This window comes from Cydia strobilella, chromosome 19, assembly GCF_947568885.1.
Source record: "Cydia strobilella chromosome 19, ilCydStro3.1, whole genome shotgun sequence".
NCBI classification, from domain to species: Eukaryota; Metazoa; Arthropoda; class Insecta; order Lepidoptera; family Tortricidae; genus Cydia; species Cydia strobilella.
The window spans coordinates 5,454,985-5,481,843 of NC_086059.1; the positions used below are offsets into that span (position 1 = coordinate 5,454,985).

General features: G+C 36.0%; 1 protein-coding gene across 1 annotated transcript in view; it reads right to left on the bottom strand.

Moving 5' to 3' along the window:
- The window catches only part of LOC134750213 (LIM/homeobox protein Lhx1), a 91,636-nt gene that overhangs the window by 2,342 nt on the left and 62,435 nt on the right, over nucleotides 1-26,859 (bottom strand).

Consider the following 26,859-nt stretch of genomic DNA (forward strand, 5'->3'; position numbering starts at 1 on the left):
AATAGTTATTTTTATTAAAAGACGCCGGTTTCCCGATCGTCTGCACTGCACCGGGTTTTGACCCTGGTGCAGTGCAGTTAGGTTTACGCTACCTCCAATACTAAAACAACGAAAATGTGTAATATTTGCAAATTAATTTTCTGCACAAACAATACCCATTTTCTTTGTTATATTTCTATTTGCCTAAAGAATAAAGTGGAACTCCGACATAGCGGGCACGTTCCGCTATTGAATTACTACTCCAACCGCATAGAAAACTGTGGACGGGAGTTTATTGACAACCAATTGTATTTATATTGCTTTCCTTGCTTCGCTATTTGTTTTAGAAGTCTGCGAATGCTTTTGTTATTATTTTATTTTGAAATCATAATTTAAAACTCCAGTTGCAGTTTGCAAGTATGAAAAATATGTAAACAAAGCTCTTGTACCTATGTAAAACTTCTACTCGCTCTAATTTCCGAATTTAAACTGTCGCTCTCATTTCTTTGTATTACAATACAATATATTTCTTTGTATTACAATACAATATCTTCGAAAATAGTACAAGGGATATAGTATGCTACTTAAGAGTCCCAGGCAATCTCGGTTCTCCATACAAACGACATTAGCTATAGATCGATCTGAAACTTTGTACTTACAATAGGATGAGGTATATATATCTAGTTTTGTTTTGCTCTATTTCGTTTGTTTTATAAACTAGAGCTATATAAACTAATTACAGGACTAGATCTGATATACCTCATGTCATTGTATATGCAAAATTTCATTACAATCCAACACATAGTTTTAAAATGAGAACGAAACTCCGTTTGTAAGGTGAAATCCGGCCGAGCTTGCTGGGACGTTCATGTCAAATGTCATTTTATTTCAGAATATCGTTTTAAAATGAGAGCGTAACCACACGTGACTATACCTACCTACCGCTTTGTAACCGAGATAGGCATATAAAAGTAAACAAAATCTATTTACTAGAATTGGCAATCTCAGTAACTAATGAGAACGTTTGATTCCTCATTTGTAAACAAATCACTTTACTTATCAGCTAAATAGATTGATTCCATGATTTGAACAAATCAGTTACCTAAGTAATTATTGCAAGCTCGTATTCGGTTAAATTGGCAAAAACAGGTTTGTTTCGTGTAGATAAGACTTAAATTGAAATACATTGCTTAAAATATTCGAGGTATTTTAGTTAGATTCTAATTGGCAAGTGTTAAGTACCTATCGTAATTACTAATTAATGAAACTGAAAGGATGGGCAATGGTGGATGTCGTCCTTGATTTTATTGATGAAGGGGTAATTTAGTTCCTTTTTTTTCACACGCAATGGCTGAAAAATGGGTTTTGTTTTAGTTTTGTAACTGATTGATTTGTATGTTTTATTTACTTGTCAGCTATATAGGTATATTCTAAAAACATAATGTAGTTAACCAGTTTAGTATCTACGTATAAAACACAAATATTATTGCATTTCCTATACTATATCCTCCTAAGACCCGCCGTCCTTTTAAAAGAATTAAATCGAATCTAATCTTGAATTATAACCCTTCGAGCGGCAGGCGGCAGGCAACAGGCCATAGGTATCAATCAAATTTGAAATTTAAATTATTAACTCAAGTCCAAATTCATAACTGCAAATATAACTCTGGGACTTAAGAGAATACTAACATGAACTACAAAACGTTGGTGAAGTTAAAACAAGTAGTCTTAAACCAATTTGTCAAAATCAAACTCTTAGGGCCGGTACAGGCGGACAGCAACCCGACTACAACTTGTATGGGAACTGCTGCACACTGACGTTGCAGTTGGCGTGCAGTCGGCGTGCAGTTATCATACAAATTGCAGTCGGGTTGCCATACGTATATATCGGCCCCAACGTATGCTACCTAATCGCGCCGTTACCCGCGCTAAAAATAGTCGAAAACAAAAGCATGTCGCTGAAATGGTTCCGACTCGCAATGGGCGCCTCACACGACACAATGTGTTCTACTTCGGTTTAATATGGTCGTGGACACATTCAGGTTTTAAACATACGATACCAATATCATACACATACGATACTAATGACATGGAGTCTATGTCTAAGACAAAGAAGCAAGACGCGTAAAGTAATGTCCAATATTGTAGTTTTAACTTTGACAGCTGAGGTTGACTATCGTGATTCAATGTGGAAACGTGGCGGGCATCTGCTTTTAGAAGGGCGCGGAATTGCTTGACTTTTTTTGTAGTTGTGGTACCTATTGGTATAATATTTCCAAAATCCGAATACGCCCATGGTCGTTCCAGTGGACGTGTACTGATTATGCGCACACGCGACGGTAACGCGCCGTGAACTGTACACGACCGTTTTTTAGCCGACTGGAAAAAGATGAGAAGGTATAGGACTAATGGGCGTATGGCTGTGATCTATATTATTGAAGTCAAAAAACTGTCCTAGATAAAACAACCTTTTACTAGAACACCATCGTGTAACCATTTCCTCCTTTATAAGGCACCATCTACTACCACCCTATAAGCAAATAAGGCAAAAATACCACCCTAATATGATAATTGTGTAATTTCGTCTAAATCTAAAGTACTGAAAATTTATCCCACCTGTAAGGACGCAGCGTAAAAAATGCTTTAGATTCCCTTAACTTTACGATGTACTTACTGGAAAGACAAGAACGAGTTAAGCATACCTACTATAAAATGTGTATGACCCACTTGCACTCTTAGCACAATAAACATCTTTCGCAAAATGCGTGTGGCAATCCTTATCACTTGATCAGAAATATAAAAAGGCAATATTGAAACAAAAGCGCGTTTATGCTAGAAGCTCACCGCTACCCGCTGCGCACGCGGCTTTGATCGAACCGCGCCCTTCAATCAGATACTTAGTTTACTTAGTAAATTGAGAACAGTAACGCTTCACAAAACGTAGAATTTTTTGTTTTGTAGGTACATATATCATAGAATTAAAATACAGAAAACTTAAGAAAGACTAATTATAATATTAGTAGTAGTAGTAGTAAATCACTTTATTGTACAAAACAAAAATTGATAACATGAAATTCATATAAATTTAGGTACAAAGGCGAGGCGATTAGTATGGTAGTTACGTGTAGAAAGACGAACTTATTTACACGGTATATTTTCTAGCTATTCTCTGAAACTAACTAAAACATCGCTTAAAATCGTTACTTCTTATAAATATTTTGTTAAATTGAAAATTAGTAGCAAAAGTAGCACCGATATCTCGTTTCCGTATTTTTAGTTGGAATCTGTTATAAACGCGTTCTTACTCGTAAAAGTTCGACTCGACTCTGTCAAGGTACTTCAATGGCACTCGGTTTGTTAAAGTACGAGTATATTCGTACTTAGCGTTGGTACTTACTCTTCAATATTTAATATCGATGGCGGCCTTGCGCCTACGATTACAAACTAACTTATGCGTTTACTATACACCCTGTGCCTTTGTTCATTAAGTCCAAAATATCGCTGGCATGTGTAAAACTGAGCTATAGAGCTACCTACCTACAAGAAACAATGGTGGAAAATAGACGTATGTTATTCGTTTTGAATAAGTTGTTAGCTTGTTTTTATGCTAAGTAAGGCAGTGTTAAACCGCATTTTATTACGTGTCTTATTCGGAGATTCAAATGAAGTAGTCCAATATCATAATATTAGTTACGAGTATGATGAAATACACAGCCGTTTGTTAACATAATAAAAAACAAAATGTGGAATCGTTTTTATATTACACGGTAATATGTATAGAAGATAAACGTAATTTGTCATCAGGGAAATTGGCCATGCTTACATGATGCAATATGTCTCGAAATAGTTATTTATTATACAAGGGTGCAAAGTTGTATTTTACCCGCGAGTGTGGGATTGAAATACGAGTAAGCGAAATGATTCTATAATTGAACCACGAGCGAAGCGAGTGGTTCAACTATAGAATCCTGAGCGTAGCGAGTGTTTTAACACACGAGAAGTAAAATACATTTGCACCCGTGTGTAACACAAAACTTTTCCCCTCACTATAGCGAGGAAAGTGCAACATCCATAGGCGTTAGATCATCTTCATCAACTGGAATCACTCATTTTTTTTACGATATTATAACAAAAAACTCTGGAAATTCTGTACTTTTACGTGAGAAGTGTTTAAGTAAATTTTTTTTGACAATGTTGACATTTCTGACGTATGAAATGTCAATGATGCGTTTTGAAATTGCATCGACTTAACTTGTGCGTTCAGAATTATATTTAACATAATTATTAAAAAACAAACGTTTATCATGGAGTTTTAAGGTTTATGACCTAAAATCATTAAATAAAGCTAAATCTGGTATTTTTTATTAAATTCTCAAACCATTTATTTAATGATAATTAATATCGAACGAACCATTATTATGAGCGTTTCACGTTTTGTTATCTGTCAAGCTACTTAAACACGCTTCATCCAAGGTCAAATTACTTTCCCCACTAGTGGATAAAATGCGTTTTTCCCAGCTTGTTTTAAAGAATAAAAGACGGCTTTCCGAGCTAGTGAGGGGAAAATATAATAATGTATTTATCTATGCATAAAACAATAATTTTAGTCTGAACATTGTAAACGTTTTTTGCTTCCATCATGAAAACTTAGACCTGATTTTTTCAAGAATAAAACCTCGTTGTAATCGGTAGAATAGTTGTTATGTTTGTAAATTGTAAATATTATAGGACATTCTTACAAAGATTGACTAAGTCCCACGGTAAGCCCATGGAGGCTTGTGTTATGGGTACTCAGACAACGATATATATAATATATATAAATACTTAAATACATAGAAAACACCCATGACTCAGGAACAAATATCTGTACTCATCACACAAATAATTGCCCTTACCGGGATTCGAACCCAGGAATATCGGCTTCACAGGCAGGGTCACTACCCACTAGGCCAGACCGGTCGGTTTGTTCGGAAAAGTCACATTTAAGGGTTATTTTAATAGTTTATGTTTATATCTACTAAACTCAGAATAAGGCTCTCAGTCCAAGCCCACGGTGCCACTTAAATTTGCTTCTAATGAATGGATAATTTCCATAGGTACACAATTAATTAATATTTAGCTATCCTGACTCTTGGTAAAATCTACCTTACTGAATGGATTATTGGTGCATTATCGTTTTTTATTTGCTGGCCCATTTTCTTTATCATAAGTTAGGACCGATAAACAAATTCCATACAATTAACCAATTTTCACACTGGAATGTATTTTAAATTTATTAAAAAAAACTGCTTAATATATTTCGATAAGCCTTATTCCCCGAGTAAAAATAGAATCCAAAAAATATGACCGCACTAATTACGGATATAAAAGTTGTACATAATACGCGACCCGCTACCTCTCAACATTCTACCAGTAGTCAAAACAGCAGCCTTGAGCGTATGAAATTGACCTGTTCCGTTATTAATGTTATTATGTCCGTAGCTATTAGTTTTATTACTTAATGGTTTTGATAAAGAATGGAAAAAATTGTAAACATTAATTGTGCAGCCGTTAAAATTGTATGGCGTCCGCATCCGGTATTGATACAGGTAGTGTTTTAGGATTCCGTATGCAAAGGGGGAAAACGGAACCCTATTACTAAGACTCCACTGTCCGTCTGTCTGTCACCAGGCTGTATCTCATGGACCGTGATAGCTAGACAGTTGCAATTTTCACAGATGATGTATTTGTTGCTGCTATAATGACAAATACTAAAATGTACGAAACCCTCGGTGGGCGAATCAGACTAGCACTTGTCCGGTTTTTTTAGGTGTTTCTAAGTTTTTTTCTCATAATATTCTGTTTATGGTCAGTTTTCTAACAAATTAACTTAAATAGGATATGTTTCAAGAAGAAAAATCGATAAACCAAAACCAAACATATTGAGAAATGTAAGAGCATCTAGTTAAAAGATAAACATAATACTCATATAGTTGGTCAAACCAAATTGTCAGTAAATAAGAATAAACAAAAAACTATACTCATTCTTTTCTTTTGGGTGCTAGTACTAGTGTAAGATAAAGATAGTATGCTTCTCTCTGTCTATGTTTAAAATGAGACAGTCCTTTGACAAACTATATGACTCAGTGGTAGGTAATACAATATTCGGTATTAACGACAACTGCTAAATGTATGAACAAAACTCCGGGTAGGTACTTGTATGCCACCATTTTGATGTTAATCAAGGTACAATGACCAAGATTCAAACGCGAATAACGCGACCGTGAGAACACAGATTAAAATTCGATAAAAGTATTTCATTCAATCATAATGCCCATATGACCTATTATATAACAACGCACTAATTTTACACAAATGATTGTAAGGTGACGATAAACTACGACATTGTAGGATAGTCCCAAATTAAGTTAACATGAATTACAAAAGCCTCTTTACATAGGAATTCGTGTAGTGTGACCATGAGTCCGTGCCGCGCGGGAACGACTCAGCAGGACGTCGAAGAACACGCGGTGTGGTGTTAAACACTATATTTCATACGTCAACTCTGTGAGGGGCCATCGTGATGCCGACAAAATCGTAAAAACTCAATATTACTCGCTAACACTCGAAAATAACAGTCTGTTTAAAGGATTATTAATGCTTTGGTGGTTTTTTTTGCAAGTCTGGTTGAGGATGAAACTTCGTAAACTTCGTAAAGTGTTGTCGCTAAAATGTCATACCTAGTTTCGTTAACCGTAAGGTTTACGTTTTTATTTTACCACTAGTTAGTCTAAGTGGCATGAAATTTATCTAAATCACCAATTAAATCGGCAGAAAATAAGTAGTTTTTTTTTTCGCAAAGCTAAGACTTGAGTAGCCGTTAGCCATCGCAGATCGCATTACAGTGCAGTTGGCAAAACGGGATTATGAGATCTCCTTAGTTTGTTTGTCACAGGTTTATTAACAAAACTAAAAAGTGTAAATGCACTATGCGATTATCACACTGCCGTGGATTCGTATGGTGTGTGAGCGGGATAACTATGCATGTATATGGCGATGTCCCGCTCGCATACACGGAGCGGCGTGCGGATCCGCATCCAATGTGAAGACTACCTAGGTGGCCGTTAGCCTAAGTTCACAGCCAGTAATTAGTTATACGCCTGTACGGGTAATGGCAAATCAGGCGCCTCGGCGCCATTGTTTTACAACTGTTATTAAAGTAGTGTTAATAAATTTCGCCGCCAGCTAGCGAGCGTTTTACGATTCGCGGAAAAATGTTTGTAAAGAAAACGATAGTTACTTGAGTTACTTCGGTTATAATACTTATAATTTAAGGCATGTTTACAAAAACAACGTAACTAACATTTTTTTGCAGATTTGAGTTTTTGGTATTGTAGAGCATTCGTCTAAGCAGGATCTACACGTAGAGCAAAAGATAGTGTCCAAAAATCCAGATAGTGTCCAATTGTCCAAAATCAGTCCCGAGAAATATACTTATACTAGTTAAGTAAGATAAATCTGTACCTCTCTGATAGAATACAAAACATAATTTCCATAGAAACTTGTTTTATTTTCTTACAAAAAGAACATAACTAACAAAACTTTACAAAAACAGCATAAGTGACGAACTTATTTTTCAATTTCTTTCCAAAAATACTGGTCTTTGAAATGTGTAATCGTATATTTCGGAACTATTGGCCACTTACCAATCTTTTATCTTATCTTATCTTATCTTACTAAAATCACCTATACAATGTTTATGTCCAATAACTAATATATAAGAAGACATTTAGTTTTTTCGTTTCCTGTAAATTCATGTCTAGTGTAGTTATGTTGTTTTTGTAAACATGCCTTCAATTGAAAATCAGTCTGGTCGCTTTAATATAGGTATAATATAGGTATGTATCGCTGAATTCTTTGGTCTACTGTTTGGTCAAATACGGAGTCTACCTAAAAATGTAGACTCCTACTCTATTTATACAATATGAAAATTAGTAAGTATTTAAAAAAGGCGACATGAAAGTGATAACGACGGTAAACAAATAGCAATATTTTAACAGCGGCAAAAAAGTCTTAAAAATAGATATTATGGCTCTTTTCCATGCTTCAGTTTCAGTTTTATTTATATGCTTTCATGCAAGTAAGCCATAATAGTCCCGTAAGAAAAAACAGTAGCGTCTTAGTATTGTTATTGGAGGGTCTATTACATACATGTAACATGAGGTGAAAGAAAAAACAATTGGATGAGGATAATTAGGGTAATAGCGACGCTTCATAGTCATAGTCTGCAATGTCGGCATCTTTTAATCGGAGGCAATCGTCCAGTGTTTTATTCAATTAAAGACTGGCATCCTAGTGTTTACTAAAAAGAACCTAGAGCAATCCAATAAGTTTATGATGGAAGAAATTAAATAAATTAAGAGTATATAATTAAGGAAACATTAACGCTTTAGTCGGCTTCAGTTTTATTATTTATGCGGTTTTAATAACATGGCCGTCCAGTGTTGTTTCTCGTATTGAAAGCAGATGCATGCAAAAACGTATTATTTACATAGAATAAGTATATTTATACACATGTATATTCAGAGTAATGGTGTCGGTGAAATGAAATGAAAAAAACATAATTATGAGTAGGAAATTGAAGTATTTTTAAAGAATAAGTCGGCGTCAATGGCGCGGTATTAAACACATAAAATACAAATAAAAACTTGTTTAATTGCTAGTGGTGGAATATGTCTTATACAATTTTTATAGCATTAAAATATAATGTATTTAACAGAAAATGTTAGACATTATGTAATAACAACGCTTGTTAAAAATGTTGATTATCTCGATGCGTGCATGCGAGACATGGGTGTGTTCTATGCGGGAAGTTGGGAACCCGTGCTTCATTAGTTCATTACGCATTTGGTAGGTATTATTTAGTCTGATAACTATTTACGTCAATCCAATTTCAATGTATCATCCGCCTTCAGAATAGCCCGATGCCTCACATCATTGATCTTCTAGCGATATAGCGGAGAAGATTAAAGTATGCCTATAAATAACGCTATACAGGCGCCCCCTAGCGCTAATGAGTCTACCTGAATAGGAAACTGGCATAAACTTTTTGTATGATCAGACAAAATGGCGTTGAAGGCGTAAGTGTAATCAGTTCTGTTTAGATTATTTAACCAACCTTCCTTTCGACCTAACCTAACTGAACAATCATAGTAGGTAATAAGTCAAACTGGATGAAAGAAATAGGTTAAGCAGGTAAAATCTCTAGTAAAAACTTTTTTTTCCTTCACAAGCTCGTTGCCTAACAAGGATTCACTGGACATATTATTTTTCAAATCGACCTACTTATGAATAATTACGATTGTCGATATAAAAAATCTGACATTACAATCACGCAAGACAGTCACATTAATTTGGGCATGTTCGATTTGTTTCTTCGATGTTTCAGACTATAATATAGATACCTACCTAGATAGTCACGAACTACACAGCATCGTTTGTCTATCAACACGGCTGCAAATGCCAGCCAGACTGGTCATTATACTCAGTCAATATGCTTCTAGATTAAGCGTTGACCGAAGGAAAACAAAGCACAGACCCGAACAGGCCGTGCCGTCCCTACGGGCGGTCTGTATCCCGCTGTGGTACACCTATCTACACACCTACACCGCCATTCTAAAATAAAAAGACGTAACTACAATTGTATACAACTACTAATACGCCTTTATGATCTGACGAGTAAATGCACCACAAACAGTTGTCTCAGTTCTTTTTTCGTTCCGCCATAAACTTTATTGTATCACGCACCATATGGGACGCGAATTTTGGGCACCCTAGCGTGTTACCTCTGCTCAAATTTGATAAATATCATGCATTTCTATTTTTTAACGATTTTTATATGATCCTATATCCAGGTTGATATACTATAAATGGGTTAAACGTGTCGTATTAATAGAAGCTTGGTTTGAAATGTTTTATTGTTTTTTTTCCGCTCATAAACTACTGGGTATAGTATAGCTATAGATGTAGTTATTGGTAGATAAGATACACACATTTGGTAACAACGTTTACAAAGTAAATTGTGTTATAGTTATTTGTGCAACAAGAGAGGAAAGTTGGTTTTTCTTGCGAGTGTTTATTTTGAGTCCCGAGAAAGCGAAAGATTCTATAATTGAATCACGAGCGAAGCGAGTGATTCTAAGGTAGAATCTTGAGCGTAGCGAGGGACTCAAAAACACGAGATGTAAAATAACTTTGCTCTCGTGTTGCACACATAATTTTTCACCTCAGTAGTGAGAACATATTAAAGGTTAAAATGTATTTCGAATTACACAGAATAAACAGAAAAAAAAGTATTTTAATATGTACGATACGATACGATACGATACGATACGATACGATACGATACGAGACCGGACCACCGGACCGGACCAGACCGGACCGTACCGTACCGTACCGTACCGTACCGTACCGTACGTAGTATGAAGTTCATGGCCTTCACTAAATTAAAAAGCTACATTGTTTCACTCCCTGGAGTGAGGAAAGTCGCACTTTCCTCACTCCAGGGAGTGACGAAAGTAGGCTTGTTCGAGCTGCTGAGGTGAAAAATATATTGTTTATATTATTGACATATACTTATGGAACGTTGCCTTGGTCTGAAATGAAGTTTTTTTTTAGTTGCGTATCACACAGAATTCAAAACAGATGAAGACAAATTCTAAAACATCTCTTAATTACCTTACACCTTCCGTCAATCAAGAAAACAAAAGAGCTCATAAATTATAAAAGGAACGCATAAATTTAAAAAAACGAATCATATGTCGTCGCGAAGACGACCACACTCCGCGTACCACGCGCCATCTGTGCTCAATTGGCGTGGCGCTTAAAGCTTTAACGAAATTGTTCCTTGGCGAAATTGTACAACACGGCTTAGGTTGTTTGTAAACTTGTAGGGACGGGTGGCTTGCTCGGTAACTGAGCGTTTTAATGCGTTATACGCAGTTTTACTAGGACAGAATATGGTTCTCCCATTGGAAAAACATATTCTTTGGTATGGTTTCAAATCCAAAAGGGGAAACGATTATCCATAAAGAGGAGTATATAGGAGAAAAAAGTATTATATAAAATTGCGGATATTTGAATATATCTCGAGTAGGTTAATAGATTGAGAGGAAAACTAAACAATATTTGTTTTTTAATATTGGTAGCAAAATATAAACTGCTACCAATATTACAAACTTTGGTCGGTACTGTCGGTGTATGGATTGAGCGGCCGTCTCATTCAGGTACTGAAATCGCTCTATGAGGGTTCCAGTGCTTGTGTGAGAGTAAACGGATCGTACACTGAGTGGTTTAGCATCGACAAGGGTGTTAGGCAGGGATGTGTAGTGTCACCGTGGCTTTTTAACCTGTTCATGGACAGTAGTTTGCATGATTTGAGAAATGATGCATTCATCATTGGGCTGAGAATGAGTGGGTTACCCGTCAAATGCCTTCTTTACGCTGAATTGATGACCTGGTATTGCTAGCGTCATCGGGTGAAGAGTTGCAGGAGATGGTAACTAGAATGCATGGGTCTTTTGAAAGGAAAGGAATGAAAATAAAAGTAGGCAAGACGAAACTAATGGTACCTATATGAAAAGGAAGAAAATATGACAAACTGAAAAAATCCTGAAGAAAGGTGAGGTTAAGAGCACCCTACACCGGCGAGCGTATATGAAGAATGTTATGAGTGAAGGAAGCGAAAGAGGTATGTCGGATCGTAGCAAATGGAAATCCGTGGTCTCTGTCTACCCCTCCTGGAAATAGGCATGATTATATGTATGTATGTAAATATAAACTAAAGGTGGTTAACAACATAATATATAAACTTTAATATTAAAGTCGGTTACAGATTTAGAAACATTAACTAATGACATTCGCAAGACTTATAATACAAAAACTTTTTTTATGGCTACAAAATCCTTTAGAATACTTTTTTTATTTGATTTAAATCGTTACAGACAACAATACATCATAAAAAATAATCTTAAACATGAATTTAACCGATAGATAAAAATTAAAATCGCGTACCATGGCGTGTTCCAAAGCGCAATGATAATTCATTTCGATTTTCATGGTCAGTAAAAGCGGAAAATCGTTTCAAACGATTTTTATTATGAAACAGTTTATGGTGTTTCAAGGATGTTATGCTACCTTAAATACCTTGGATTAAAATATTTCAGAATTTACTAGGCACTTTAGGCAAGACTAGAGTTAGACCAAGAAAAGTCTGCAGACATTTTGACAACACACGCAGTGCCAGTGTTATTTATACGTCATAATTTCATAGAAGTTTGACGTTTAAAATAACACTTGCACTGCGTGTGCTGTCAAAATCTCTGCAGAGTTTTCTTGGTTTGACTCTAGTATTGTCCAAATTAATAATACTATTTTTGATAAATTCCCACAAGAATATTTCTCAATGGAAATTAGCTTTAAGTTTTCTTGGAAGTTTCCAGAAACTTCCGAGAATGTTTCTGCATTTTTGATATGGTTCTGCAACCTGCAACATAAACGCAGCGTGCGACGCGGTGCGCTGTGCGCTGCAGTAACGCGAAACACGGCCGTCGTGAATGCTGCTCACACTGTTAGTGCTTGAGAAAGGAGACCTAGGCTCTCCGAAACATGTCGTGCGAGCGACTAAAACACGTGATTCTGAACCGTAAAATTATTTTAATGTTCTGCAACTTAAATAAAGATATTTATTTGCCAACACAAAAAAACAATGAATTGCAAGTACAATAAAAAATCAGGTACAATTTACATTATATTATATTGTGCAGTAAAATGTATGAGACTCGGCGAGACCGCTGATTTTCAGTCCCTAACTTGCACATTGCTAGGCAAGACTGTGGCCTATCTTCCAACATAAGATTTTTCTAGTGACCCACCGCTAAACGGACTAGATTATTTGTGACGTTTTCAACCAAAAGGTACCACATTGTCGCTTGTTGATAACGCTGATTTCTAATTGAAGCTATATAGAAATAGCGCCTTACTGACACGCGACAATAAGTACCCTTTTGGTTGAAAATGCCCCATTTAAAGCTAGCAGCCATTCAATCTAAAGCTGCAAAGAAAAAGAAATATAGAATTAACTTCTTAATGACCCGAAGCACATTCCGTCAATCATTTCCAGCCTGTGCGCTGTGGCAGATTTATTTAATTTTAAAAAGTTAAAACCACTCCAATGTTGCCAGTGCTAAATTTACCGTGTCTGTGTCAGTGATTCCAATTTGTGTCGTCAAAGTTTATTTTAAGTTAATTAGGTACTCCACACGATGTTACCGTTGTTTTAACAGACTCATAAAAAAAAGTTGTAGTTTACCTTCTGCTGTAAGTATTACATATTCTTCTTTAAATATTTTAACAATTGGGAATCATTTTTATGGTGATTAGATCTTCTATTTGGGAAGTGTCTATGCCTATAGGTACATTAGTCATATTTTTCTTTACAAGCTATTTATTAACTTACAATGTACAGTCAACCAATTTGATTCCTAGGCCACTATAGAACCATGTCATAATGAATCTATTTGTTTATCTTCTATGAGTTTTATGACAGTGCTTATGTCATGTATCTAAGTAGTAGTTAATGCAACAAGGTTCTGTAGTGGCCTAGGAATCAAATTGGTTGACCGTACCTATGTAAGTATGTAATAATATACAGAATGTACTTAAGTAACTATGTTTGTACGGGTCAAATCATGCAAGTTAAATTTGACCCTCTTACCGACTTCCAATGAAGCTGAAAATTTGCATACACATGTAAGTCGGGTGACAATGCAATATCATGGTACCATCGAGCTGATCTGATGATGGAGACAGGAGGTGGCCATAGAAACTCTGTGATAAAACAACGAAACCTAATTGTGTTTGTGGTTATTAGAATTGATGAGTATTAGTTGCCTGTGAAAAGAGAAGTACAGTCAGCGATAAAAGCTTGTACCATAAATGAAATTTTTGCCAAAAACATATTTCGTTTCAAAGGTTTATGTGAAAATGTAAATCTATTAACACTACAAATATATTGAGTTTAACACCATTATTTTCATTTGCACTAAACATTAGACTGTGAGTAGTAAAACAACTACAAACCCAAGGACACCGTTATCTTAGTGGTTAATAAGTGGCACAACACTAAAACGAACTAACATTAAAGGTAGCCATTTTGAATATGCACTATGGTTTATGGCCCTTATCAGTTGATAACCGAACGTTCTATTTATGAATGGAGGCCGGTGATTGGCTGCCGAGTTATGTAACGTTATCAGGAATGACGAGTGAAATAGGGTTTGGGATGGTATGATTGGTAAATAAAAAAAACGGACATTTTGTGAAATTAGAATTACAGTTAGTAGATTATTCTAGGTTTTAGTAAATGTCTATTAATTATATTCCAAGTGTAGCGTTAATAAAGCAAAGTAAAGCAAAAGTTTCACTTTAGACAAACTAAAAACTAATATTGCGGCCATTAATTAGTCCGGATTCGCAATGACAAAGTGTGAAAGTGTCACCATAAAGAGTATTATAAAAATGTGGCGTTCCAGACTTTGTTCTGTCAAAGTCAGTCCAAGTTCGTTTAGAAGGATTCTAGTTGTTCTTAGCGTCCGTCTAAGCTGACTCAGCACCGACTTTGACAAAATAAAGTATGGAAGAATTAATCAAAATGTCATCTATACTAATATTATAAATGCGAGTGTGTCTGTTTGTCTGTCTGTTACCTCTTCACGCTTAGCTTAACCTGCAGAATCGATTTAGTTGAAGTTTGGTATAGAGATAGTTTGAGTCCCGGGGAAGGACATAGGGTAGTTTTTACCCTAGAAATCATCCTTCAAGGGGGTGAAAAGGGGGGTCGAAGTTTGTACGGGGAATCGATAGAAAGCAGATTGGGTAAAAAATAAGCTACGCAAATTACTAACTCCACGCAGACGAAGTCGCGGGCAAAAGCTAGTATTTTCATAAAAACAAGTGTGGTCAATTGCAAAATAGCAAATGCCATACATAGTTAGCTTGGTCCGACACTAGCTACTATATATTTCTAATATATACTAGCTACTATATAATTCTCTCTACTTTTTATCTGTGGAAAACCAGGGGAAGATGTCACGCCAAGTCTGAATTGGCATCCTACTCATCAAACGCTTCTCCGAGAAAGTACATCGCCCCTCTCCCCTCGCTCGCCACGCTCGGGCGCCGAGGTCGATTCCGCGTCGTGACGTCACGGCGACCTCAGGCTACTTCCTTCTGCTATTCCGCATATTCGCAACTGTGTAAGTTAGTACTCGTCTTTTTTAGTTTCCGAACGCTTCCCAACAAATTATGATACTCGTAACTTAACCCGTGGAGCGCCCAACGGACACACGTCAACACGTGTGTCTAGTTAGTATAGGAGTTCCATACTACTGTGAAACTGGGACGCTCCAGGGGTTAAAGGATTTGCCACACAAGCACTATACAGGTTACTGTGGGACTTAATCAATTTGTGTAGGTAATAAGGTATAGAATAGAATAGAATAGAATATCGTTTATTTGCGTGAATTATGGTAGTTAGCAGATGTTACATAGTTTCTTATAGGTCACAACATAATTCAGCCGAATAGCGGCATGCAAATATTACAGCCTTAAACACTAATTATCAAGCTTATAAATCAAACCATTAAACTATCGATCAAGAATTTCATACATTAAAAAATAGCATTTGGAATGTTCAAATAAAATAATATCAATTGTAAATAACGCTAAATGGAGAAAAGATAAAATTAATAAAATACATTCATTCAATTGTCAGCATGCACAAAACAAAATAAAGAAAAATTTATTCAACATGCATTTAGGTAAGCTATTTAAATTCCAAGGTCCAGAGTATCCAGATTAAAAACTCTTACTATTGCATAAACGGACGAAGTATTGGCCAGAGTTTGCAAATAAAAAAAATATTTCTAAGAAAATGCAGTCGGGTTACTCACTAACACTAGGATTAAATAAAATACGCAGAGCCCCAAGTTAAATACTTAGTTAAAAACATTTATTTTTTGCCCTACTTCGGCTGAAAACAGTTAACATAGACAATGCTAAAGAAGAGTGAAAAACAGCATGAGTTTAAAACAGTGAAAGCAAATCGAACATCTCAATAAAAAGTTTTCTTGGAACGAAAGCAGGTATCTACCTACTTATTCAATTTAATATTCTAACCAACAAATCTCACACTTTTCGTTCCAGCACCCTAGGTTACAAAAAAAACCGAATTCTATAAAAATAAATAAAAATCGATGGAAAGTAAGTCGAGCGTGTCGACACCGATATTGTCACGTCACTAGTTCTGTAAAGCGTAAACTTTACGTGCCTATCTCGACCGATAAATGCGCCAAAATGTCTCGGTCAACGAACTTTTAAAAAATGTTTGAAATTAGAACACTAATTTAAAACACGTTTAAGTTCCACGCACAGTGGTTCTAGGCTTCAAATTCGCGGCATAATGTTTTGACAGGTGCATGTTGTGTTTGAGTCGATTACGATTAGGCGAATTTAATTCTTATTTTACTAAGACATATGTGTTAGTAGTGAAATAGCAATTTGGATATACCGGACTGTGACAAGAGATTTGTTGCTATGAATGTTCTAATTTCTAATCTTCTAATTAAGACCTCACGGATGATGATGATATTGAGCGGGAGCGTAGGGCGCTGGCAGTAAGGACGACTGTTGATCCGCAGGTTTGCACGTAGTACGGCTGAGGTGAAGCGAACGCTATTTAAGACATACTGCCAAACGTTCTATACGTGCAGCCTGTAGATCAAATATACGAAGCGGACTTCTGGCGCCCTGCGCGTCCAATTCAATAATGGGTACAGAATGCTGTTGGGAACGCCTCGGTTTTGCAGTGCATCTGGGATGTTTGCCGAGGCATGAATGGATGATTTCTACGCCATTATGAGAAATCGCACAGCATCTCAGATGCACCGATTGAGAAACAGCTCCAACAGTTTTCTACCCGGAATTGGAGAGAGGCTTGATAATCCCTTCTGTAAATATTGGGCCTCAATGCACGTCCCACTCTACCGGATGGATAAGTGATTAGCATGTTAATAGTTATTATAATCTTTTAATGAATTAATTTCTAATATAAATAATGTATATACTTAAATATAAAATGTGTTGTCAGTACTAACATAGTGATAAGTACTATTGTAACTAACCAATCATTTATGGATCATTCATGTCTGAAATAAAGTCTTAATGATAATAACAATTTGCTAGAGTTAGACCAAGAAAAGTGTGCAGAGATTTTGACAGCATACGCAGTGCCAGTGTTATTTATACGTCATAATTTCAAAGAAGTAAAATAACACCTGCACTGCGTGTGCTGTCAAAATCTCTGCAGACTTTTCTTGGTTTAACTCTACTAGCTACCGAACCGTGAATCTAACATGAGTTTGCCATTCAGGATTCATTTGCAATTGAAGCGATTTTATATGTCTAATGTAAATTCTGTACGATTTCCGAAGCACTGAATCTTTTGCAAATTATAGAGAAATAGTAAAGAGTTAACTTATATTACTAAAACCTGTGCAATAGCTATGCCTACTTAGATGACCACAAATATACGTTATTAATTTCCTATTACACCAGCTAGAAAGTACCAACAGTTTGCGACGTGATAAATGACTAAAGTAGAGGACGGCTATGATCGATGATACGTTTACTTGCTCCGAGAGACGCAGAAAATAATATCGACACGATTGCTGCTTCTGGTGTTGAAAGCTATAGGTGTATATAGAGTTTAAATAAGCTATCAAAACTATCTTTATAAGTTTTTAAAAGAAGATAACTTGGCTGAACATGCAAGCTGTTAAAAGTACCTATGTAACTAAACATGATTAGGTACTTTATGTTTACATGTGCTGGAAGAGATAGCTACAAAGTAGAGTTACATTACATAGATAATTATAATTTACCGCCACAGCATAATTACTTTCTGGATGTAATCAAGAACGCAGTAACGACAATCTGGCCTCATACATCACGAAAACATATTGCACAGGTAACGTTTCTAAGCCGGCAAATGACTGACGACTGGCCTAGGGCGATCGAACATTAAGCCCTACGCAATATTAATGTGCCACATTCTCACCCGAACCAATAAAATAAATGATGTAATTTTTTGTCCGCGCGGGGTGTTCCTTTGTCCCAGTGTGCGCCGCCTTTTGTCCACCCGCACAGTGCCGCAGGAGGTTCGCGTAGACAAAAAGATATGTGGCGCCGCTCTTGAGTTTTTTTCATAATTTTCGCATAATACTCTTTGTATGACATGGCTTTCTGTCATAATTAATAGTTTTATGGCTTTCGTCGCGAGTCTTTGTGGGACCGCACCTGTTCGGTCAGGGAAAACGTAAGGTGCTTCTGTCTTGAACATTGTTCAGTGATAAATGAAGCTCACATGAGCTGCGGCAAAAGATGAATTATGAATTACGAGTTTTGTTAGTACCTTTGTTTAAAATCGTATTCTTTAAAAAGATTTGGTCAAGTTTGTTAATTTAACCGAAAAAGTGCATCACTAAATTTTATTTCACGTATACTTAAACTGTCATTGCTGTAATAAAATAAAAAGTTTCAAATTTCTACATTCAGATATTTCAACTTAATTGTGCCGGTGATATTGATGATCCATGGTTTTAATCTATAAAGAACTCTTGTCACGGTGTTTTATTTACTTACTCAAAACCAACTTTTTACGGATACTGTCTAAGAAAAACAAACAAAAGTGATAGACGAGTAACTTGACAAAAAAACCACGATAGTCCAGTTCGGTTTCTGACGCGACGGGGCGGAACGGGATGGCATTTGACGGATCTTACACTAAAGACAAATTTGACTTGTTTAATGACCATTACTATTGAAAATAAAGAAAATACCGACAAACAGTCAAATTTTGCTTTTCAAAAGTCATAGAAAATAAATGAGCAACTAAAAATGTATCTTATCTGTCGCTCTCTTTACAATTCATATGCGCTTTTAGAATTATTTAGCAATAAGTAAACTTCATCTTGAATTACGTTTGAAAAAAGAGAGTAGGTACGATCATGTGCACTTCGTATTTCTACAGTGTTTTTTTTTCCAAGTAGAAATCATCTTTTTACCACGAAAAGTAAAAGGCAGTAAGGGAAATGGGAGTTGCACACAACACAGTATAATTTTTTTTAACCGCATTATTGCCGTAAGTCGCGCATTTTTATGAGAAACCAACGCAAACGCGACGATAAACACACTATTTTATTGTTAACCCGTTCCCTTGTTTTGATAATAACGATTAAAATTACAAATTTATTGCGATAACGTACACGCAGTTTGTAATAATGTCCGTTTTTAGATAAGTAAAGTGCAGGTTTGACTGTAACGACGAGGTAATTCCACATCTCACCATGCAGCGGCGAATAAAAGGCTTATTCAGCCCAATATCAGTGTAACTTCGCTAACACATGTTTCTTACGTGTCTTTAGGTCACGTAACTCCGGTTCGCATTAAAAAGTGCGCCCGCGCACGTTTTGCGAATTCGTGGCAATGTCTTAAAGTAGGAGGCGAGATCGTTACTGCGTGCATTCCAACGGTTCGGCGATTGCGATTTAAAAAACAGGCGGAATCGGAGGTTCAAAAGTTTTTATAAAAACGTTGCAATTTTTTTTGTCCACTACTTGTGCAGATTACACCACTGTGCGATTTGACGCATAGAAAAAGCAGGTAGGGGCAGAATTGTATAGCCAATGTATTGATGGCGGGTTAATTGATCTCTAGTAGTTATAGGTGTACCGCTTAACTTACTTAACGGATGGTGAGAATGTATTAAAATTAAAAGTACTGATTTAAACTTCCACGATTTTTGCTTATTATTATTCACAACGACGGGACTTAATCCCGTCGTTGTGAATAACAATGTATTAAAAGTAGTTGAATTTTTGGCTGCTTGCAACTGCCTTGTATTATGTATTTTAATTTTTAAACTAACTAAGGTAGGTACATAAATTATAGGTGTTTTAAAAGTCGGTGTTTCACTGCCAACGATATTGTGTCACTATTTTCTTAGAAATTTATTCATATATTTATAAACCTCCAGGCAGTCTCCATCAGTCAAACTAAGCCGAAAGCATGATAAAATAGAACTTGAAGGAGAAAAATAAACCTAAAAGTATTATTACTTATAATCCTAAGGGCAACCATCACCTTAAAGGTTTAATTAATAAAAATCGTTTCTTACTAGAGCTCTACATCATTTGAAGAATAAATGTGGCTTTCCATAGAAAAGGGTCCATGCTCCATGTGTATTTATAAGGACCCTTCTCTGATGGAAAATGGAATTCCACAAAAAATATCCTAAATTTCAAGCTTACACTTTCAACGGTTACGGTTTAGGATATGTCTGTCAGTAAGTAACGGAACTGTTTTATAGTACTACCAAAGAGGATATAATAGGATAGAGCGGTACTGTCATAGTAAATTTTGTAACCACAGTAAATTCACTGCCATCTATCGACACACTTTAAAACTAAAAATGAAGATTTTAAAAATACGATAAAATGTATTTAAATACGGATAAATGTTTTTTTTTATTTGCATTAATTATTTTTATATGATTTTGACCCATGCTCTTTCACTGATATACGTTAAAATTGTTAAATAACAAACGAAACCGTCAACGCCCTCTATACGAGAGTAGGCCAAAGGTAGTGGCGCCATCTGATCGAGAATAAAATTTTCGTGATTTTCGAGGCAAGTTTTTTCCTTAGACTGTATCCATCTATTACGGAGTTATATCTATCTTTGGTAGTACCTTCCATACTTTTCTAATTTTGAATCTCAGCCTGTTAAATACAGTAAAATGAGGAAAGCAATCATCTGAATGGAACCGTCTGAGCCGTTTCTCATGTTTTAACGCCGCCGGCAATCTTTGAACTGTCCCAAATACTATAACTCGCGGGAGTTACGAGGCGACGGATAAAAGACACACCGCACTAGGGACGTAAACAGTACCTTTACTTGCAGAAAAACGCTACTAAACTGGAGTAGCTGCAATTTTATTTGCTTGCAATTAGATACAATATATATTATGTCGTTTTAATTATAATTTCCATAATTTCCAACAGTAAAGAGATATTAAATCATTTTACGGTTTAGACTCACTTGTTTTAGTCACTCGCGGACATGTTTCGGAGAGCCTAGGTCTCCTGACCTAGGTGACTAAAACAAGTGAGTCTAAACCGTAAAATTATTTAATGTTAGTATGTCTTACAACAGTTTAAATTCGAGTAAAGAGATAGATAAGTACACTAGCTAGATCTGAATGGAACCGCCTGAAGGAGGCGTTTCTCATGTTTTAACGCCGCCGGCAGTCTTTGAACTATCCCAAATACTACAACTCGCGGGAGTTACGAGGCGACGGATAAAGGACGCACCGCACTACCGCAGTAAACAGTACCTTTATCTACTTGGAGAAAATCACTACTAAACCCGAAATTCTCGAGAACGCTTGATATATATATTACGTACTTCTAGTCATTACTAACATCACTGACGTGTCGTATTTTTCGAATTAGTATAGTCGGACACAGCTAATACTGCACAAAATCCGCAGAGCCAGAGAGAACCTTAAACGCCAAATTTCTATGAAAATATATATGAAGTTTATGATGGAACTTTTATACTTCGTCACGTCAAAATCTAGTAATGGGTAAGTGTAAATACTGGGTAAGTACTACTTTTTCCCCTCACTAGCTCGGAAAGCCGTCTATTATCCTTTAAAACAAGCGGGGAAAAACGCATTTTATCCACTAGTGGGGAAAGTAATTTAACCTTGGATGGAGCGTGTTTAAGTAGCTTGACAGATAACAAAACGTAAAACGCTCATAATAATGGTTCGTTCGATATTAATTATCATTAAATAAATGGTTTGAGAATCTAATAAAAAATACCTAGCTTTATTTAATAATTTTAAGTCATAAACCTTAAAATTCCATAAGAAACGTTAGATTTTTTATAATGATGTTAAATATAATTCTGAACGCACAAGTTGAGTCCATGCAATTTCAAAACGCATCGTTGACATTTCATACGTCAGAACAGAAATGTCAACATTGTCAACAAAATTTTTACTGTTCTTCTCACCGACTCACGTAAAAATCAGAATTTCTAGTGTTTTCTGTTATAATATCGTAAAAAAATTAGTGATTCCAGTGATGAAGATGATCTAACGCCTGTGGATGTTGCACTTTCCTCGCTATAGTGAGGGGAAAAGTTTTGTGTTACTCACGGGTGCAAATGTATTTTACTTCTCGTGTGTTGAAACACTCGCTACTCTCAGGATTCTATTTTAGAACCACTCGCTTCGCTCGTGGTTCAACTATAAAATCCTTTCGCTTGCTCATGTTTCAATTCCACACTCGCGGGTAAAATACAACTTTGCACCATTGTATCAAATAACTATTATACCATTTAATCATATTTTAATTTATGTTCTAAAAAAATCGTTATGAAATTCGAGTAGCCCATCTATCCAAATCCCCATGCCGCACCAAACGCCCATGCACCATCGCGTTTATACCCAGTAAAACTACTGCCATACGTATATTACGTATACTGTGACACGAAAAGACTGACGTTTTACGGCAAATTGTCCCGTATACAGGCACCGGCTAATTCGCCGATTGTCCTATAAAATGTCCTTTCAGGAGGACAGTGGTGGTCGCTCGCGATTTATGTTTTGAAGTACATGGAACTGAGGTAGAGGAAATGAGTAAAGGAAAGTGTAATCACGTTTTATGGTTTTGTTTCTAATTAGCCTAAGAGTGTAGAGTATACAGGATGATTTCTGGGTCGTGATCTAGAACCACTTTTTCTGACTCTGGAAATGATCCACATTATCGGTAGTATCTTTTAAGATAATTAGTTTAGTTTTTCTTATTTTTCAAGTAAAATTAATCTTATAGCTAAGTAATCATGGTCACCCTATGACTTTTGACATACGCTGTATGGAAAGCGACAAGACGTCACATTGAGTAGGGTGACCAAATTGTATGCAAAAATGATTTTTTTCTACTTGTCATTGAAAAATAATCATGATTATTGGTGATAAACAATAATTAACAACATTGTTAGGCTCATCTTTGAATTCTGTATGATGTCTTGTTCTCTCGCTCCACGACCCTATTATATTTTGGTTTGCACGAAACTTCTACGCGCTCTGTTTTCTTCGTTTGACTTTTAAGCTATGCGGCGGGTTCGTACGTCTCTTAAGCTATTAAGATTGTTTTGGTTTATTTTTAATGTAGACAAATACGTAGTCATAAATGTATGAATAAAACTATAATCAATAATCATGCAGGCATTTAATTATGAGCACGCATCTAAAATATTATTCGCATACAAAGACAAGTTCCCAAATTAGTGTTTTTTTTTTTATGATGAATGAGGCGTTTGACCACGATCCCACCTGATGGTAAGTGATGATGTGGTCTACGGTGGAGCACGCTTACCTATGAGATACCTATTAACTCTTGCCTTGAAGAGCTCCAAATTGTACTCATGCGGAAACACAGACTCGGACAGGGCGTTCCACTCCTTGGCAGTTCGCATAAGAAATGTGGAAGCAAAACGCTTCGTGCGTATTTTTGGAGTTCCTACCATGAAGCGATGCCGGAGTGCCGTTTGTCGTGTGGTCCGATGGTAAAAATGGGACGGAGGAATAAGGTTGTGCAGTTCCTCGGCACACTCTCCGAAATGTATCCTATAAAAGATCGACAGGCTGGCAACCTTGCGACGATGCTCCAGACTTTGGAGTCGAGCATTAGTGTTTAATTGTGACGTTTTCAACCAAAAGGTACCACATTGTCGCTTGTCGATAAGGTTGATTTCTAATTGAAGCTATATGGAAATAGCGCCTTATTGACAAGCGACAATAAGTACCCTTTTGGTTGAAAATGGCAGAATTAGCAAAATTACAAGAGCGTTGACACTCGAACAAGTTAAAAGTGGAACATCGTCATTTCTTACAACCTGTCACCGCATTCGAAATTTAAAATTCTAACTTGTGTCGATATTGATTTGACAATATCAATGCATCTCGCGCGCAATGATTTATTTATCTTACAATATACATCACTTAAAATAAAATTACACGTGGTAAATTCTTATGAATTTATAATATAAGGGCAATAAGGTCGTGTATAAATATTTTTGGCACTTTGTCGCGATTATTTTTGGCACGAGCAGGACACACTGCGAAGTGCGAGTCATATTATGAAATCAATATCATATCAAGTTAACATTTTTAAAGCCCGAATGACGGCCCCTGGAATCTGCATATTAAATATGAGCTGATACCCTTACGATTACCATAAGATATCATTATTGACATTTGCCTGACGTCGTGCGCATGATTCGATCCATATGAGTTTTGAATCGCTGACGCAAAGGCAATGGCCGTTTCGAAGTTTCATATTTCAACGGCTTTTATTAAGAGGAAAGTGGACGACCGCTTATTTATACAAGCGTAGTTCCCATTTACCTCTCTGTATATTAATAATAAAATATTTTGTCATTATTTGAAGTAAGTAATATATATATACCATATACCTAACCACAGCTAAACCCCCGTCGTTTGATTTATTTTCGATTTTTTACTTACCTATATTGCTTTCCAAAATTTGCATATATGTATAGTTGGTCAAGCAAAACTCGTCAGTAGAAAAAGGCGGCAAATTTAAAAAATGTAGGCGCGAAGGGTTATCGTTCCATAGAAAATTTGAATTTCGCGCCTTTCTCTACTGACAAGAATTGCTTGACCAACTATATATATTTATTTACGCTCCTAACAATCAAAAAATTCGAAGAGTCAAACGAAGGGGCATAGCTATGGTTGATACACATCTTATTGTTTAAAAATATTTTGTATGGTGTCAATATCCAGAGAGGAAAATGGGGAATACGTTTGTATGGAGAAGCGTTCGTCCAACTCCTCTTAAGGTGCCCACTGACTATCAGTCCGCCGGATGATATCGGCCTGTCAGTTGGAACAAAAATTTGTCAGTTCCGAACAACTGACAGGCCGATATCGTCCGGTCCGGCGGACTGATAGTCAGTAGGCCCCTTTAAAGGAATTTTAGGCTTTCATTGTGAGCTTTTTCTTTAATGTATGTATCACGGTATTGTAACGCAGTGTGCTAACAAACTTATTCAAAGACGGTTTAGTTCGAGGGTATTAAATAATCTTGTTTTAAAAAAAGGGGTATATACGGACTATACATTTTCATCGATCACGTCTCGGCCTGCGATTAAACTATTCCCCCATAGACTAACGACTATAGACTTGAACCATAGAGCATTAAGGCAGCCACAGACACATTAATCAGAGCCAGACTGTGACATAATAACGTGTCGAGTTTTTATCACACATCAATCAAGCGGTGGCATGAGCTTCCTTAAGTTATCGGTAGTTTGGACTATTGTTTATATACCGTTAGGAGCGGTTATCTTAAACATTTGTGTACAATGAGTAGTTACATTGCTTAATAAAAAAGATAGTTTGTGCAGGAAGTTATTTGTAGTGATCATGTGGATTGTCCGATCAGGCGATCATTATTTAGGTAGTAAAACAAACCGGCAAAATAAAAAAAACTAATGAAACCATACCATTTTTAGTGTTCCGTACAAAACTTTGTTCACGGAACACTTATGGGAGCACTTCGGTCTTGTTTTAATTTTGCGCCATTAATCTAGTTATTGATAAAAGTGTGGCCTGGCCATCAATATAAAAGATACTATTAGTGTTTTAAATCTTGTATTAATAAAAATTCAACATGGTTTATCATCTCAAAGATAACTAACTCTAAAATTAGAGTATTTTTTTTATATGTGTTTATTATCATAATTAAAACGACATCAATTTGCCACTTACTTTATAGCAACAACTATCGCCTAATTAAGGTTGATGAATGTTAACGCACTTTATTAAAAATGCAAATTTCATACGAGCCCTGAATATTCCTTGAGTAATAAGGTAATTTGTAAATTGTAACTACGCTGATGACACTACGACGGAAAATAATCGTTATAAATAATCGTTATGAATTCATTAACTGTAAATATATTTATATCGAGCTATTTTTAGGGTTATGTAGGTCCCGATGAGCGACAGAATCTAATAACTGAGTCAATACACCGTCCAGCTGTGACTTTTAAGAATAGTAGATACCTATTTTTGAAATAAAGTCGGTTATATTTTTAAATATATATACGCATCGTCTTAACAAAACAAATGTGAAAAAAAGCACTATTATACTATAAGAACAAATTAAATTACTTTCTTAAGAACATATTTTAAACGCTGGTTCGATTCCAGCCCCGGGCACTGCTGGAGGCCTTGGTCATTTTTAACCGCCTTAAAAAAAGATTCTTTTCCTTTGTATATGATATGTATTCCGTTTACTATTATAGTACCTATTTGGTAAATTAATGTTCTGATGTTTTTCCCCTCACTAGCTCGGAAAGTTGTCGTTTATCCTTCAATACAAGCGGGGAAAAACGCGTTTTATCCACTAGTGGGGAAAGTAATTTGACCTTGGATGGAGCGTGTTTAAGTAGCTTGACAGATAACAAAACGTAAAACGCTCATGATAATGGTTCGTTCGATATTAATTATTATTAAATAAATGGTTTGAGAATCTAATAAAAAATACCAAATTTAGCTTTATTTATTGATTATAAGTCATAAACCTTAAAATTCCATAATATAATTCTGAACGCACAAGTTGAGTCGATGCAATTTCGAAACGCATCGTTGACATTTCATACATCAGAAATGTCAACATTGTC